The 16,873-nt window shown below is 38.5% G+C and overlaps 1 protein-coding gene and 1 pseudogene across 1 annotated transcript in view; one reads left to right on the forward strand and one right to left on the reverse strand.

The window, feature by feature from the left end:
• Nucleotides 1-16,873, forward strand: part of LOC128597423 (disrupted in schizophrenia 1 protein-like) — a 284,982-nt gene that overhangs the window by 34,600 nt on the left and 233,509 nt on the right. The gene's annotated exons all lie outside the window — the stretch shown is intronic.
• On the reverse strand, nt 6,347-7,079 carry LOC128597424 (thyroid transcription factor 1-associated protein 26-like; annotated as a pseudogene).

Below are 16,873 nucleotides of genomic sequence, written 5' to 3' on the forward strand. Positions count from 1 at the left end.
TAATATTGAGAAACCTGGTAGAATTTTGGGTATTGAGTTTTTCAAAAGTTCAGTGGACATTTTTAATCTTTTCTCCACTGTAGATGTTGGAGTTTGAGCAAAAGTTTCTGAGTGAGTTTACTTTTGTGGTGGAGGATTGTACCAGTTGTTATGGAGGATAGGTCTGAGAATATCCTGGAGAGTTGGTTTCATTATGGGAAATTTCTTCAACATGTGAATGTCATTAAAGTATTTAGTTTCTCCATCATAAATGAAACTCGGTTTAGCTGGATACAGGATGCTGGGTTGAAAGTTATTTTGTTTTAGGAGATTAAAAGTCAATGATAACTCTCTTGTGGCTTGAAAGGTTTCAGCAGAGAGATCTGCAGTCATTCTAATATTCTTGCCTTGTAGGTTATGGTTTTCTTACATCTGGTTGTTTTCAGGATTTTCTCCTTCATATTAATTTTAGTGAAGTTAATTATGATGTGCCTGGGGGATGTCTTATTTGGGTTGAGTCGTGCTTGGGTTCTGAAACTATTTGCTATCTGAACTTCAGAATCTCTTGGCAGGTCTGGAAAGTTGTCTTTCATAATTTCATTAAGAAGAGCCTCTGTGCCTTGCAAAGGCACTTTGTCACCTTCAGGGATTCCTATGAGGTGAATATTAGTCTTCTTTGAATTATCCCAGAGCTCTGTGAGAAAATGATCCACTTTTGCTCTTCATTTCTCTTCCTCTTTGAGAGTTTGGAAGCATTCAAAAGCTTTGTCTTCAATGTCAGAAATCCTTTCTTCTACTTGCTCCACTCTGTTACTGAGGGATTCTACTGTATTTTTCAGATCTTTGAGGGCTGTAAATTCTTGCCTCAATGGGTTGAAATCTTTGGTGATGTTGTTTTTGAATTTGTTAAGTTCTTGAGACAACTTTTGAAATGCTCCTGGAATTTCTAATTCTACCTTTTCCTCTATTCTATTAATCTTGTTTGCAATCCAAATTCTGAATTCGATTTCTGACTTCTCAGCCATCTGTTTATGAATAGGATCTTCAGTTGTGTCCGCTATCACTTTCCTTTGGGGGGGGGGGTTGATCTATTCTGGTTATTCATTTTACCAGAGTCTTTCTGCTGATTTCCACCCCATGATTATTTTACACCGTTTGACTAGTTGAACAGATAAAGAGAAGTTGGGTTGGGGGTTCTAGGAGTAGTGATTAACCAGCCCTTTGCCCAAAAGATGGGACTGGTGTCTATACCTTTTACCCTAGAGATTTGCCAAGGGCCTGTACAGTGCTATGGCCTGAGAAATTGGGGACCTGCTTGGTGTGGTGGGGGCTAAGTGGCTCTGTCATATTTTCAGCTGGTCTCTGTCCTACCCTAGTGAATCAGTTACTCTGGGTTGAAGTCTCAGCTGTGGAGAAATACCAGCAATTAAGTCACCCTGCCCCCCACAGGCAACAATTGGAAATGGAAAATCAAACCTTCCCACAACCACACACCCAGGGTACCACTTGGATAGTTCTTCAGTGATTCGCCCAGATCAAGAGGTTTAAATCAATTGTCTCAATTAGCACCTGTCTCAGGTGGGAGAGTTCAAAAGGTCTCCAGCAACTAGATAGCGGGTATCTGTTGGTAGCCAAGTCTGACTTGCTCTGGTGCTCCGTGAGGTCAGAAGGACCCACCCAGCAAATCAATTAGTCTGGGAAGGTTGATGCCTCCTTCTCAACCTTTCAGCTCTGTCACACCCAGTCACTGATAACTTCATAGGGCTGTGACCCAGTTCCTTCCATTGAGCAGATGCTCCAGGGGTTTGCGCCTGCCTGAGTCCCAGGGAGATCTCAGGCTCCTCAGCCAGGCTGCTATTCTCTGCCACTATCTTGCTGTGGGAGGTGAGGCCTGACAACCTCAGGTGCTTAATGGAGGCTGGGGTGGTTCACTCAGTTCTAGCCCCGCCCCTGATTGATGTTGCTGACAGAATAGAACAACTTCACAGAATTTGTTTCTGTCCTGGCTATCTTCCCCTGTGGATCAGACATTGTTGGAGTTCACAGAAACTGCGACTCCGCTCTGGTCTGTGCCACTGCCCTGTCTCAGCTGCTGTTTGAGTTGTGGTGGGCCAGTTATGCTCAGACTCAGCTGTCAGTTCCAGCCTCTGCCTGGCCACCTTTGTTTCAAGCTATGATCTCCTGAGGGCCGGGTGCCTCTTAGGTTCAGTAAAGCAGTCCTCTGGGTAAGCCCAGCCCTGGGAATCTGCCAGCTCTCCCTGTGCTCTGTCCAGGCCGGTAGCACCTCAGGCATATGCTTTACTCACGGGGCCTGTGTTTCTGTTCCAGATCTGTTCCACCAGTGGCTGCCACCAGAGAAGATGCCCAGCCTCCTCTGGTTGCCCAGAGAGACAGGGAGTGTGACTCCAGAATAGCCTCAGGGGTGTGAGGCCTATTGTTTTCACCCGGCTGTTGCTGTGTGCCTCAGGGCACTGCCATTCTGTATGGTTCCCTCTCAGCTGACCATCTTCTCCCTACTCCTGTGCCATAGAATCGGCCCTGACCAGCACCAGTCCATGCCCTTTCCACACCTCTTGAGACAAAACCCAACAATCTCACCTCCATGGGGAACAGGCTTCCAGACCTCAGCGTGAGAGTGGAGGGGAGTGCTGGGAATTCAGAATTGCAGGTAGAGAATATATACAGTTTTATGCCTGGCAGGAGAGTACCAAGTTTTCAGAGGGTCTCTCCCATGGGATAAAATGCTAGGGCATCTAGACTATGCTTGCTTGTTTATATGGAGTACTGTGAGCCCTTCTCATGGAGGAGGGGACTCCCGTCTGCTTGGTAATGGATTTTTTTCCTTTTATTTGTATCCTTCAGATCGCAGCTCGCCTCAGCAGGGTTGATGTGCATTCTTCACCCTTCTCTCTTGGCTCAACTCCAAACCATTGGCTTACTTGCTAAATGTCTGTCCCTTAACTCTCCTTCTGGACGGGAGCCTCTGTGGAAAGCTGGCTCCAGTCAGCCATCTTGCCTCCGACCCTCAAGCATTTCTTTTAGGGCAGCTCTAGTGGTGACAATTTTTCTTAGTGATTCCTTTTCTGGGAAAGATTTTGTTTCTCCTTCATTTATGAAACTTAGTTTTGGAGGTTACAAAATTCTTGGATGACAATATTGTATTTTAGAATACCAAAGATGGGGCTCCCGGCCCTTCTGGCTTGTCAGTTTCTGCTGAGAAATCTGTTGTTAATCTGATGGGTTTTCTTTTGTAAGTTATTTGATGCTGTTATCTCATAGCATGCAGGATTTCCTCCTTCACTTTGACGAGGCTGATAAGTATATGCCTTGGTGATGTTCTGTTTGCAATAAAACTTTCAGGAGTTTATTGCCCTTCTTGTATCTGGATGCCTAAATTTCTAGCAAGACCAGGGAAGTTTTGCTTCATTATTCCCTCAAATGGGTTTTCACTTTATTTGCTTTTCCTTCTTTTCTCTCAGGTATACTAATGATTCTTATGTTTGGGCGTTTTATGTTATCCCATATGACTTTCTTCATTTTTTTCTTTCTTTTGACTAGCTGGATAAATTAAAAAGTCTCACTTTCAAGTCCTAAAATTCTTTCTTCTGCTACATTTAGTCTGCTGTTAAAACTTTCCACTGCATTTTAAATTTCCCTAAATGACTCTTTAATTCCTAGGAGATGCATTTTTTTTTTTTTAACTATGTATGTCTTTAGTGAATTTTCATTCATGTTCTGACTTATTTTATCTACTTATTTTTTGTTTTCTTGTGTTAGTTTTCAGCTTTCCCCTGTAGCTAGGATCACAAAGCCCATGGCAGGAAGGTGGAGCCCTGGGGTCTCTCAACTACCCATCCTGCTATGTGCAGGCATCTCTCCTGCTACTGCCAGTTTGGATGAGGGGGTAGCCCTCTTTCTTCTCCTTTGCCTTCAGCACCTCCTGTTGCCTCTTTGTAGCAGCCCAGTGTTTTCTCCCAGACCATCTATCTGAAGGTGAATATTTATTTGCCATTTTGTTTTTATTTTTATTTCAGATTAATATAAGGTTACAGACAATTAGGTTACATGGTTTGCATTTGTTAGGAAAAGTCCAAGTTGTAGTTGAGCCCTTCACCTGGGGGGTGAGCCATATAGCCCTTCATTGTGCCCCTTAGTTGAGTCTAACCACACCTGCTTCCCCTCCCTTCTTCCTTCTCCCCTTCTTGAGTTTAATTGTGTTTTTCTCTTATGTGGGCATGCAGTTGGTTATCTACTAGTTTCATATTAGTATTGAGTACATTGGATGCTTGCTTTTCCATTCTTGTGTTACATTACTTAGGAAGATGTTCTCCAAATCCATCCAGGTAAAAAACATGTAAAGTCTCCATCTTTCTTTATTGTTGAATAGTATTCCATATTGTACATATACCATAGTTTATCTATTCATGAGTTGATGGGCACTTGTGTTGTTCCCAAATCTTGGTGATTGTGAATTAAGCTGCAATAAACATTCTAGTGTAAATGTCTTTATGGTAAAATGATTTTTGTTCTTCTGGGTAGATGCTTAGTATTAAATAGAAGTTCTATTTTTAGCTCTTTGAGGATTCTCCATAATTTTCCAAAAAGGCTGTGCTAGTTTGCAATCCTTCACATGGTATATAAATGTTCCCTTCTCTCCACACCCATGTCAGCATCTGCAGCTTTGGGAGTTTGTGATGTGAGCTATTCCCACAGCACCCAGTCTCAAGGTGGTTTTGATTTGTATTTCTCTGATGATCAGGGATGATGCACATTTTTTCATCTATTGTTTTGGCCATTCATCTGTCTTCTTGGGTGAAGGTTCACTTCATGTTTCTTGCCCAGGGATAAATAGGGTTGTTTCTTATTTTCTATAGTTTGAGTTCTCTATAAATTCTGGTTATCATCCCTTTGTTAGATTTGTAGCATGTGAATATCTTCTTCCATTCTGAAGGTTGTCTCTTTGCTTTAGTTGTTGTATCCTTAGCTGTGCAGAAGCTTTTTAGCTTGATCAGGTCCCATTTATTTATTTTTGTTATTGCTATAATTGCCAAGGGGGTCTTCTTCATAAAATCTTCCCCAGGCTGATGTCAAGAGTTTTCCCCACACTGTCTTCTAGAGTTTTTATCATTTTATGTCTTAGATTTAAATCTTTTATCCAGCATGAGTCTTTTTTTTAAATAGTGAGAGGGTGGGTCTGTTTTCAGTCTTTTACAAATGGCTAACCAGTTCTCCCAGCACCATTTATTAAAGAGGGCTTCTTCCCCACTGTGCATGCTTTTGTTTGGTTTATTGAAGATGAGATGGCAGTATGAGGCTGGCCTCATCTATAGGCTTTCTATTCTATTCCATAGATCTCTGTCTCTATTTTTGTGCCAATACCAATGTGTTTTGATCACTATAGACTTGTAATATAACCTGAAGTCTGGTAAATGATGCCTCCAGATTTGTTTTTATTTTATAGAATTGCATTGGCTATTCATGTTTTCCTTCTGGTTCTATATGAAATGAAGAACTAATTTTTGAAGTTATTCATAGTATGACACTGGTGTTTTAAATGGAGATTGCATTACACCTGTAGATCACTTTAAGTAGTATAGATATTAAACAATGTTGATTCTTCCCAGCCTTGAGCATGGTATGTTCTTCTATTTGTTAATGTCTTCTGCAATTTATTTTCTCAGGGTTTCCTAGTTCTCTATGTAGAGATCCTTCACATCCTCTGATATGTTCCCAGGTATTTTGTTTTCTTTGAAGCTACTGTGAAAGGTATTGTGTCTCTCTGATTCGATTCTCAGCTTGACTGTTACTGGTGTACATGAAGACTACTGATTTGTGGCATACTCGCTACTTTAGATCCTCTCTGCAGGAGTGGCCAGGGGCATCTGCATTTATTCCACCATCTTTGACCTCTGAGAGCCTCCTTTTTCTCCATGTGACTTCTGAAGTCTCCCAGAGCATTAATAGTTAATTAGTAGATAGAAGACTAAAGATAATAAAACAACTGCCAGAAAGGTTTTTGCAGGTGAGGCCTAGAAGTGTAGACATTACTTCTGTTCACAACTTTTTTGTTTTAATTTTCAAAACATTTTATTTTATACAAATTTCATATGATACCAAAGCATTACATGATTGACCATGTTTCTCAAATAGAAGGTTCCTTAAGTTCTTCAGGCCAGCCTTCCTTCAGAGGCAAATAAATAAGAAACATATCATATTATGTAGAACATATTAAAAAAAATTTCTTTTACAAGATAAAAATATTTGGACATTTTATATACAGTTTAGAAATCCAGTTTGTTGGCAAATTTAATTCACTGTCAGAAGGTATCTATTATAAATATGAAAGAACTCAAGAGACAACAGACATTTTAAACTATAAGTACAAAATGTCTGATTTAATTTTTTTCTTGTATTTTTTGAAGAAGATATTCCATCTGTAAATTCATGTTTGGCTGACCCTTTTTGGTCTTTTTGCTTAATATTTTAAACACTTCCATTTTCTTCTTTTTGTAGCACCTTTGATCTTCTTCTCTCTCCTGTTTTCTCCTCTCAAATTCTTGTTTCTTAGCAGCACACCCAACTTGTACCTGTTCATATTCTTCCTGTGCTTCTTGATTTGATGTTTTCTTTTTCTTTAGATTAAAGGACTTTACTGTTTTAATAGATTGTTTTTCTGGCTGAGGCTGGTCAAAACTACAGTGATCTTGAGACAAAGCCTGGTCAATGCTACACTGATCTTCAGGCAAAAGCTGGTCAACTTGTTTTTCTGACAAAGGCTGGTTGACTTTTCTTTGTTGCTTCTTGAGTCTTTTCTCTTCAGCTTAAAGATGTTTCAGATGATCTGGGTATCGATCTTTGAATTGTGATATTTTAGTCTTCTTTTGTCTCCATAACAATTTCTTATAATTTTGCTGAAAATTTTTTCTTCGAAAAGCAAAGCCTTGTCCCTTGCAGATGCTCCCCACGAAGGCCTGTGAATAGTAAGGCCTCCATATCCTCTGTTTCACATTCTTATTCCTGAATCCTACTGAAAAATCCTCTTCGCCAAGTATCTCCAAACCCCCTTTCTGCCACCACTGTGCAGGTCTCTCAGGTGCCATTTCCACAAACCAATCCCCTGTTCACAACTTTACTAACCTGGACTCAGTCTTGTGGCCACACACAATTTCAGGGGAAGCTGGGAAATGTAGTCCAAATCTGTGTGCAGGACATAGGGAAATAGTTGTTGAATAGCTATCTGCTTCAGTGCATATGAAACAGAGATTCTTCCAAGGGCCTTACATGTACTAACTACTTTAATTCTGTGAGGTAGAAACCATGCTGATATTCATTCTATAGATGGGAAGTAGAGGAGACTTCTCAGTGGGAAGTTAAATAGCTGGTCCACGGTCACATTGCCTGTCAGTAGTGGGATTTGAATACTACCTTGCCTTAGGGTTTGCAACCTTATCCAAGACTCTAGACTGAAAATATAAAATAGACTTAAAACATAAAAGTAAAATATAAAAAATGGTAAGGATGAAGTACAGGCTTAAAGATTAAAAAGTGAGGAGAAGTGTCAAATTTAAAAACTATATAAAATACGCAGTAATAACTATGGGAATACAGCTTAAGAAAATGATATATAGAATTCAGTGTAATATAATATCAGGATAAAATATGGCAAAGAAAACATAGTAGAAAAAGGGGAAAGAAAATAGAAATTAGAAAAACAGCATAGGCTCAGTGCCTGTAGCTCAAGTGGCTAGGGCTCCAGCCATGTACACTGGAGCTGGCTGGTTTGAATCCAGCCCAGGGCCCACCAAACAACAATGACAACTACAACCAAAAATAGCTGGGCATTGTGGTGGGCACCTATAGTCCCAGCTGCTTGGAAGGCTGAGGCAAGAGAATTGCTTAAGCCCAAGAGTTGGAGGTTGCTGTGAGCTATGATGTCTCGGCACTCTATCCAGGGTGACAGCTTGAGACTCTGTCTAAAAAAAAAAAAAGCATAATGATAAAATAAAAAAGTATTAAAATATTACAAAGAAATAAAAATAAGTTAAATAAGTGAAAATCAAAACATTAGGAAAGATAAAATATTGCTCCAAATAATAAAAGGGTAAAATAAACTGAAAATACAAAATGATCAGTGAAAATAAAACAATACAAAAATTACAACACTTTAGAAGACTAGGGGTTTTAAAAATAAATTCACTGTGACAGCTAAATAAGTAGCAACCTACTGTCTACTCACACAGTGCTAATTGGAATCAATGCCTGCAGCTAGTAGCATTCTCAGGGATGAGAGCTGAGGGGTAAAGAAGGGGACCTCATGCCTCCCCTACTTCATGTCACTCGGGTTCTGAAATGACTGAGTAGAGTGATGTCAGCAAAATTGGCAAAGTAGGAAGCTCCACAATCTTGTTCTTCAACATGAACATTAAAACACACAACAAAACAAAATTAGGGAATTGGTAAAATAACAACAAAGTCTCTGAAAAACAGTCAAAGGTCTATAGCAACAAAGTAGACACTCAAGAAAAAGCCAGGGCCAAAAGAGTAGGTTTTATAGGATTTAAAGGACAAATGCATAAAAAATAATTATAAACCTGTGTTCATGGGTATATACTGTATAAAGATATGCTTTGTGACATCAATAACAAAGTGGGGATGGAACTGTATAGAAGTAGAAATTATGTATTCTTAACTTGGCATAAATTCAAAATAGATTATTATAAGCTTAGGATATTATATGTAACCCCCTGAAAAGGAAATATCTATAAAGTATACACAAAAGGAAATGAAAAAGGAATTAAAATGTGTCACTATAAAAAAATCGACTATCGATTCTGGAGAGCAAGATGGCGGCCGAGTAACAGCTTCCTTGCATCTGGGCACCGTGAGTCTGGGGAGATAAGACTCCAGGCATCTCTGGCTGGTGGGATCTGCCTATAATCATCCCTTTGAGGATGCAGGGAGTCAGTGAGAGACTTCTGGACCCCAAGAGGAAGACAAAAACGGAAAACTGGCAAGTAATCGTGTGTGTTCGATCAGTCTAATCCCGCCGACAGCTGTAAGTGCAGTAGCAGCGAGACTGCAAACCAGAAAGGCCTTACCTGTGAATTGTTTTGGTGTTTTTGGACTTGGCACTCAGTTGAACTGCCTTGGGAAGAGCTTGAGCCGGAGTGCGGAGAACTTTGGGTGTTGTCTGGGACCCCAGACTGAGCCACTGAGCCGGACAGACAGAGCGAATAGTATTTGGCTGAGGGCTACAGGGAGCCATTGTGAGAGAACTGCCCCAACAAGGTCCACCCTAGGGGTTGCAGAGCAAGAATCGGGCGGGACCTAGTAACCTAGTAACTGAGCAGCCTAAAGGTGGGGTCTGAGCCGCCTTACAGCCCTAACCCTCAGGGGCAGAGTGAGACTGGTCTTGGCACACTGAGTAAGTGGATTGCCACTTCAGTAGTGATTCCAGTGACAAACACTTTCCTGGGAAAGCTTCTGCTTAGCAAGTTTAGAAGCTTAAAAATGCCTTCTAAGAGGGCTGAAGAGAGACTTAGGGTGTCTACCCTGTGGGGTTTGAGAAATCAGCGGAGGCCTCAAGTCGTATCAGCATTGTAATAAACATCTCATGCCCCAGAAGACCACCTGTTGCCCAGACAATATTCAACAAGATATATATACTACTTTGTTTTTGGTTGTTTTTTATTTTGTTTGTTTTTTGTTTATTTTGATGTTGCTGTTGTTGTTTTGTTTTTTAATTTCAACCTTTTGTGTACGGATTTCTTCATTTCTTTCTCCAGTTTTCTAGTATAAATACAATTTCCCATTGCTGCCTTTTTCAATAACTAGAACTTCATTTTTGCTAGTGTTTCTACCTCTATTATTTGGTTTTTCACCCAATTTTATCCCATAAAGTTTTCTGTTTGCTTGTTTTGTTTTGATATATAGCATTTTTGTCTTTCCTCTCTACTTGGTGGAGGTAGGGTACTGTGTCTGATCAGGTAAGCAAAGATTTGCTGACCTCAAGGGAACCACCCAATCGGGCACCCCCAAAGTACCCTACTGTACACCTATATTTCTCTGTCTCCCTCTTTCTGTGCCTCTCCTCTTTTTGTCAATATTCCTTTTAACCACCCCCTCTCCTTTCTCTATTTTCTTTTTGTTCTTTCCTTCTTTCGTTCATCCCTTCTTACTTTTCAACCTTATTATCCTTCTGGTCCTACACCAAAAGGACTCATCAAAACCTTAGTCCACAGGCACGGGAACTTAAAGAGCAAGAGGAAGTGAAAGGAAAATTAGGGCAAGGAAACAGAGAAAAGTATCACTCATGAGGAATAATCAGCAGAAAGCTCCAGGCAACATGAAGAACTAGTCCAGAACAATTCACTGTCAGAATTATGTGACCTTATGAAGCATTCCAACATATGAGTTATAGGAATCCCAGAAGGGGAAGAAGAATGCCCCAGAGGAATGGAAGCCATACTAGAGAATATTATAAATGAAAATTTCCCAAATATCACCAAAGATTCTGACACACTGCTTTCAGAGGGATATCGGACCCCAGGTCGCCTCAACTCTAACCAAGTTTCTCCAAGACACATTGTGATGAACCTGTCCAAAGTCAAGACAAAAGAAAAGATTCTGCAAGCTGCCAGAAGTAAGTGCCAGTTGACCTACAGGGGCAAATCCATCAGAGTGACTGCAAACTTCTCTAATTTAACTTTCCAAGCAAGAAGACAATGGTCATCTACCTTTAATTTACTTAAACAGAACAATTTCAAGCCCAGAATTTTGTACCCTGCTAAGCTAAGCTTTAAAATTCATGGAGAAATCAAATCATTTATGTATATACGAACATTGAGGAAATTTGCCACAACAAGACCAGCTCTACAGGAAATATTTCAACCTGTTCTACACACTGACCATCAAAATGGATCAGCAGCAAAGTAAGAACTCAGAAATTAAAGGACAGAACTTAACCTCCACAGAATTAGAGTTGAGGTCCATCCTTAGTGCCTTATGGTCTGAGAAGATACAAGGTAAAATTAAAGATAATTTTATTTTATTTTTTATTTATTTATTTTTTTATATATAATTTTTATTTGTCAATCTAATGATTAAAAATAAATAATTGTGAGCTAAAAAATTAAAAAATTATAAAAAATATTAAAAATTTTGATAAAAAATATGTCAAAAGGGTCTCTTTGTAAATATCCTTTACATCTTTTTTTTTTTATTAAATCATAACTGTATACAATGATATGATTATGGGGCATCATACACTCACTTCATAAACCATTTGACACATTTTTATCACAGTGGTTAACATAGCCTTTCCGGCGTTATCTCAGTTACTGTGCCAAAACATTTACATTCTACATTTACCCAGCTACAACTTAACAATAGGGGGAAGTGAGAAAGGGGGGTGGGTGGGTAGAGGGAGGGGAATCGGTGGGATCACACCTGTGGTGCATATTACAGGGGTATTTGCGAAACTAAAGATAATTTTAATGCAAAAGATAAAACTAAGCAATGGACTCTCACAAAATAAGATGAATAGAACACTACCACACTTATCAATTATCTCAATAAATGTTAATGGCTTGAATTCCCCACTGAAGAGACATAGATTGCCTGACTGGATTAAAAAACACAAGACATCCATTTGCTGTCTGCAAGAAACACACCTGGTTTCAAAAGACAAATTAAAACTCTGAGTCAAGGTTTGGAAGACAATTATTCAGGCAAATGGAATTCAGAAGAAAAGAGGAGTTGTGATCTTATTTTCAGATACATGTGGATTTAAAGCAACTAAAGTCAAAAAAGACAAAGATGGTCACTTTATATTGGTCAAGGGAAAAATACAAGAAGACATTTCAATTCTAAATATTTATGCACCCAATTTAAATGCTCCCAGATTCTTGAAACAGACCTTACTCAGTCTGAGCAATATGATATCTGATAATACCATCATAACAGGGGACTTTAACACTCCTCTTACAGAGCTGGACAGATCCTCTAAACAGAAATTAAACAAAGATATCAGAGATTTAAATGAGACCCTAGAACAACTGTGCTTGATAGATGCATATAGAATACTCCATCCCAAAGATAAAGAATACACATTCTTCTCATCACCCCATGGAACATTCTCCAAAATTGATCATATCCTGGGACACAAAACAAATATCCACAGAATCAAAGGATTGAAATTTTACCTTGTACCTTCTCAGACCATAAGGCACTAAGGGTGGAACTCAACTCAAACAAAAACGTTCGACCGCACACAAAGACATGGAAATTAAACAATCTTCTGTTGAATAACAGATGGGTGCAGGAAGAAATAAAACAGGAAATCATTAACTTCCTTGAGCATAACAAGAATGAAGACACAAGCTACCAAAACCTGTGGGATACTGCAAAAGCAGTTTTGAGAGGAAAATTTATCGCTTTAGTTGCCTACATTCGAAAAACTGAAAGAGAGCACATTAACAAACTCACAAGCCATCTTATGGAGTTGGAAAAAGAAGAACAATCTAAGCCTAAACTCAGTAGAAGAAAAGAAATATCCAAAATCAAATCAGAGATCAATGAAATTGAAAACAAAAGAATCATTCAGAAAATTAATGAAACAAGGAGTTGGTTTTTTGAAAAAATTAATGAAATAGATAAATCATTGGCCAGACTAACAAGAAATAGAAAAGTAAAATCTCTAGTAACCTCAATCAGAAATGATAAAGGGGAAATAACAACTGATCCCACAGAGATACAAGAGATCATCTCTGAATACTACCAGAAACTCTATGCCCAGAAATTTGACAATGTGAAGGAAATGGATCAATATTTGGAATCACACCCTCTCCCTAGACTTAGCCAGGTTAAATAGAACTCCTGAACAGACCAATTTCAAGCACTGAGATTAAAGAAACAATAAAAAATCTTCCAACCAAAAAATGCCCTGGTCCAGATGGCTTCACACCAGAATTCTATCAAACCTTCAAGGAAGAGCTTATACCTGTATTGCAGAAATTATTCCAAAAAATTGAGGAAGAAGGAATCTTCCCCAACACATTCTATGAAGCAAACATCACCCTGATACCAAAACCAGGAAAAGACCCAAACAAAAAGGAGAATTTTAGACCAATCTCACTCATGAATATAGATGCAAAAATTCTCAACAAAATCCTAGCCAATAGATTACAGCTTATCATCAAAGAAGTCATACCATGATCAAGTAGGTTTCATCCCAGGGATGCAAGGCTGGTTTAACATACGCAAGTCCATAAACATTATCCACCATATTAACAGAGGCAAAAATAAAGATCATATGATCCTCTCAATAGATGCAGAAAAAGCATTAGACAAAATCCAGCATCCTTTTCTAATTAGAACACTGAAGAGTATAGGCATAGTTGGCACATTTCTAAAACTGATTGAAGCTATCTATGACAAACCCACAGCTAATATTTTACTGAGTGGTGTAAAACTGAAAGCTTTTCCTCTTAGAACTCGAACCAGACAAGGTTGTTCTCTGTCACTTTTACTATTCAACATAGTGCTGGAAGGTCTAGCCAATACAATTAGGCAAGACAAGGAAATAAAGGGATTCCAAATGGGAGCAGAGGAGGTCAAACACTCCCTGTTTGCTGATGACATGATCTTATACTTAGAGAATCCCAAAGACTCAACCACAAGACTCCTAGAAGTCATCAAAAAATACAGTAATGTTTCAGGATGTAAAATCAATGTCCACAAGTCAGTAGGCTTTGTATATGCCAATAACAGTCAAGATGAGAAGGTAATTAAGGACACAACTCCCTTCCCCATAGTTTCAAAGAAAATGAAATAGGAGTTGAAGGAACTCTATAAAGAAAATTATGAAATCCTCAGAAAGGAAACAGCAGAGGATTTTAACAAATGGAAGAACACACCATGCTCATGGATGGGCAGAATCAACATTGTTAAAATGTCTGTACTTCCCAAAGCAATCTACCTATTCAATGCCATTCCTATCAAAATACCAACATCGTACTTTCAAGATTTGGAAAAAATGATTCTGTGTTTTGTATGGAAGCAGAAAAAAACCCTGTATAGCTAAGGCAGTTCCTAGTAATAAAAATAAAGCTGGGGGCATCAGCATACCAGATTTTAGTCTGTACTACAAAGCCATAGTGGTCAAGACAGCATGGTACTAGCATAAAAATGGAGACATAGACACTGGGAATCGAATAGAAAACCAAGAAATGAAACTAACATCTTACAACCACCTAATCTTTGATAAACCAAACAAGAACATACCTTGGGGGAAAGACTCCCTATTCAATAAATGGTGTTGGGAGAACTGGATATCCACATGTAAAAGACTGAAACTGGACCCACACCTTTCCCCACTCACAAAAATTGATTCGAGATGGATAAAGGACTTAAATTTAAGGCATGAAACAATAAAAATCCTCAAAGAAAGCATAGGAAAAACACTGGAAGATATTTGCCTGGGGAAAGACTTCATGAAGAAGACTGCCATAGGAACTACAACAACAACAAAAATAAACAAATGGGACTTCATTAAATTGAAGAGCTTCTGTACAGCTGAGGAGACAACAACCAAAGCAAAGAGACAACCTACACAATGGGAAAGGATATTTGCATATTTTGAATCAGACAAAAGCTTGATAACTAGGATCTATAGAGAACTCAAATTAATCCACATGAAAAATGCCAACAATCCCATATATCAATGGGCAAGACAAATGAATAGAACCTTTTCTAAAGAAGACAGATGAATGGCTAACAAACATATAAAAAACTATTCATCATCCGTATCTATTAGAGAAATGCAAATCAAAACCACTCTGAGATTCCATCTAACCCCAGCGAGAATGGCCCACATCACAAAATCTCAAAACTTCAGATGCTGGTGTCGATGTGGAGAGAAGGGAACACTTTTACAGTGCTGGTGAGACTGCAAACCAGTACAACCTTTTTGGAGAAACCTCAAAGCACTCAAGCTAGACCTCCCATTTGATCCTGCAATCCCATTACTGGGCATCTACCCAGAAGGAAAAAAATCCTTTTATCACAAGGACACTTGTACTAGACTGTTTATTGCAGCTTAATTTACAATCGCCAAAATGTGGAAACAGCCTAAATGCCCACCAACCCAGGAATGGATTAACAAGTTGTGGTATATGTACACCGTGGAATACTATTCAGCTATTAAAAAAAATGGAGACTTTACATCCTTTGTATTAACCTGGATGGAAGTGGAAGACATTATTCTTAGTAAAGCATCACAAGAATGGAGAAGCATGAATCCTATGTACTCAATTTTGATATGAGGACATTAATGACAATTAAGGTTATGGGGGGGAAGGAAAAACAGAGAGAGGGAATGAGGTAGCGGGGGTGGGGCCTTCGTGTGTGCCACACCTTCTGGGGGCAAGACATGATTGCAAGAGGGAGTTTACCTAACAAATGCAATCAGTGTAACCTGGCTTATTGTACCCTCAATGAATCCCCAACAATAAAATTAAAAAAAAAGGAAAAAAAATCAACTATCAACTAAACATAAAGGAAAGCATTAATGATGGAAATGATGGGGAAATTGACAAAATATGCAGATAGCAAAATAGCAAAAATAAGTCCTTCCCTATCAGTAATTACTTTAAATGTAAATGGGTTAAACTCACCAATCAAAAGCATAGGTGGGCAAAATGGATAAAATTGCATAATGCAACTGCATGTTGTCCTTGAGACACTCACTTTATATTTAAAGACATACCTAGGTTGAAAGCGAAAGGGTGGAAAAAGATGCAAATAATAACTAAAAGAGAGCTGGGTGTCTATACTAATAGCAGACAAAATATCATTTAAGTTAAAAACGGTTATAAGAGAAAAAGAATGTTATATATCTATAAAGAATCAATTTTATAGGAGGTATAACAATTACAAATATATGTGCACCAAACATCAGAGCTCCACAATATACAAAGCAAATGTTGAATTAAGTAGCTCTACAATAAAATTTTTGAGTAATGCAGTATGCAGGCTAGTTCAGCCTCTTTCAGGATCTCCACATCCATGATGTGCACATGTTGGACAACTGTAAACTTCCGCAGCTCACCTGTTGCCTGCTGGCATTCAGTTCATGTGAATTCTGACTTGAGCTATACTGCCCCTACTTCTTGGCAAAGAACATTCCCACTTTGGTTGCATCATGTCTGAGCTTCCTGCTGGAATATATGACCTTTCCTCCAAACTCCATCCCCAGTAGGAAATTTTTTGTTATGAACCAAGATTAATGACTTGCATTGCTAACGCTTCACGTATTACATGTGTCATCTTTACCATTCATTTAGCATATCACATTTTATACTTATTTGACACACGGATTTGTATTTTGTCTATTTGTTGATCTCCACCACTAGATATTTTGTTCTGTGAGGAACAAATGCTTCTTTAAGTTTATGGCATTTAGCACTGTAACCTGGATGTAGAATCTTATTTTTCTATCAAATTAAAAGATGTCTCTCAAAATTAGGCCCAAACACTGATCTTAATTCTAAGGTTTAGCTAATAGAAGTATCCTAGATATTAAGTTGGACAGACCTGTCCAAACTATTTAATTTTGTGAGCCTCAGTTTCCCATGCTATCGCATCTATATATATCTGTATTTATGTCTATGTCTGTGTCTACATCTATCTCTATCATTTAACCATCATAGCAATGTAAAGAAAGGAAATTGTTATATTTTTTAGGTGAGAAAACTGAGGCTCAGATACATTAATTTGTCAAGATTACCCAACTCATAAATAGAAGAGCTGGGATTCGAACCTAGATCTCTCTGAGTTCACTCATTATTATTATTTTAAAAATATGTAAATACCTTTCCATCTTTTAACTTCATCT

This window comes from Nycticebus coucang, chromosome 10, assembly GCF_027406575.1.
Source record: "Nycticebus coucang isolate mNycCou1 chromosome 10, mNycCou1.pri, whole genome shotgun sequence".
Lineage (NCBI taxonomy): Eukaryota > Metazoa > Chordata > Mammalia > Primates > Lorisidae > Nycticebus > Nycticebus coucang.